At 53.6% G+C, this 2,136-nt stretch overlaps 1 pseudogene; it reads right to left on the bottom strand.

Moving 5' to 3' along the window:
• Nucleotides 1-1,218: 1,218 nt before the first annotated feature.
• Nucleotides 1,219-1,506, bottom strand: LOC104497121 (annotated as a pseudogene).
• Nucleotides 1,507-2,136: the final 630 nt, after the last annotated feature.

Below are 2,136 nucleotides of genomic sequence, written 5' to 3'. Positions count from 1 at the left end.
ATTAACTGGAGCAGAGGCTGTTTTCCATTTTAATGGATGCTTTACTGACACAGCAAGCGCTGCTTCTCCCAGACCAGACTTGATTGGGAAGTGTAAAACACACTGAAATTCATAAAATTTAAATAAGATGGTGAAATTATACCTTGTAGCTGCAGTTATCACGAATAACGCACAGTGTAAATCACAGCCCGAGGAGCGGCGATGCGCCGGGTGCCTCTGGAAGCCCAGGCGGACGCGGAGCAGTTATGAGACAGGAGCACAAAGCCCATTTGCATCTCAAAGCCGGGGAGGGGAGCGGGCAGCCGGCTCCTTTCACAGCACCACAATACGCCAGCTGGTAAAAGCAACTTTATTAGTGTCCCGCAGCAAAATACATCAGTAATTTGTAACCAGGCATTAAAACTCCCGTCCGGTGTCACACAGAAGCCACCGGCCGCCTCCGTGACGGCGCGTTACTGGGGCTGCTCTGGGTGCCCCCCAGCAGACACCTGCGAAACCCCCTCCGAGAGGCCCCTCGCGGGTGCCCTGGACACAGCACCACGTAAACAGCGCACCCCCAAACACGGCCCACTCCCCCCGCCCCCCAGCAGAACCCGGCCCAGGCCAGGGCGTAGTTTTAACGGGCGTTTCCCAGTTGTGATCGTGCCTGCGGGGTCACCCTCCTCCTCTGGTCCCTCACACCCCAGCAGCAGGGACAAACTCACAAGTCGAACGGGCGTTTCCCAGTTGTGATCGTGCCTGCGGGGTCACCCTCCTCCTCTGGTCCCTCACACCCCAGCAGCAGGGACACACTCACACGTACGACACTTCAGTTATTCTCTCTGGGTGAAAAGATCTAGTTCTCTCTCTCCCTCACTGCGGTCTCTGAGCACAATGATTCGACTACTAGTGTTAACCGTTAGTGTTACTGTGAAATCATCTTTGGTTATAGGGTGTTTTATTTAAAGCAAGCTTATACAAAACTTCCAGCTAGAAGTACCCGCCCCCGGACCTAAAAGCAACCTAAATGAACACACTGCCGCAGGCTGAGCTTAGTGACAGGGCTTCGGAATCCGAGGATGTCCCCCCGTAATCTAAACAAAGTTATCAAAATTATATTAAGTAAATACAATTTCAGGAATAGTAAACTTCTGAAAAATCCTTAGAATATTAAAAGTAGAGTTCTGGAAGTAGCAGTAGTGGGCTAGAGAAAAAAGGAACCGAGACGGAGACCTCTCCTCAAATGCTCTCCATCGCCTTGAACTCGCTGAGGGCCTGCACCGGGTTGACGTGTTTCTTCTGGGACGCTCTCTTGATTTTAGTCTGCGTTTCGTCTTGCTTCTCCCTCTTGACCAGGGGTTTCTTCTCTGGAGCCTTCATCTTCCACGAGACGGCGGGGAGATTGAGCGAGGCCATGCCCTGGGACTTCTGGTACTTGGTGGATGCCACGTAGGAAGCCTTCACGGTTTGCACCACCGCGTTCATCAGGTTCTTGGCGGCTTGGATAAGAGACATGGCGCTGTCCACCTGCCAAATGGTGACACCGAGCGTTAGAGGCCACAAAAACCACACAAATACAGTCATCCAGAAAATGTCACAGTCCTGGGGTGTAAAGCACAGCACCCCAGACTGGTGGGGCTTGGCAGGGACCTCTGGGCATCGCTCAGTCCAGCCCCCTGCTAGAGCAGGTCCCCAGAGCAGGGTGCCCAGTGTGGCGTCCAGGCGGGTCTGGAATCTCTCCAGAGCAGGAGACTCCACAACCTCTCTGGGCACCCTGGGCCAGGGCTCTGCCACCCTCACAGCAAAGACGTTTCTCCTCTTGTTCAGGTGGAACTTCCTGGGTTCCAGTTTGTGCCCGTTGCCCCTTGTCCTGTCGCTGGGCACCACTAAAAGCACTCAAACCCCCATTTTTCTGCATTTTCTTTTCAAATCTGAGGTTCCAACTTGGTATTTGCCTTTGGACACCAAGTGGTAAAACCCTGACTTGTGCCACCACAAATAAAAGCACAGCAGCTGCTCTGCGCCTCCTCCACGTTCACGGCAACCAGAAAGATTCATATTCCGCTGTTTGCTTTTGTGGCTGTATGGGGTTTGTGTGGCCAGTAGCGGGGGGCTACAGGGGTGGGGGCTGGGAGGAGCTGCCAGAAGCTTTCCCCC

Source organism: Buceros rhinoceros, unplaced genomic scaffold (assembly GCF_000710305.1).
Source record: "Buceros rhinoceros silvestris isolate BGI_N320 unplaced genomic scaffold, ASM71030v1 scaffold23467, whole genome shotgun sequence".
In the NCBI taxonomy this organism is placed as follows: Eukaryota; Metazoa; Chordata; class Aves; order Bucerotiformes; family Bucerotidae; genus Buceros; species Buceros rhinoceros.
The sequence above is the reverse complement of the archived record's forward strand: the minus strand, read 5'-3'. Positions and strand labels throughout refer to the sequence as shown.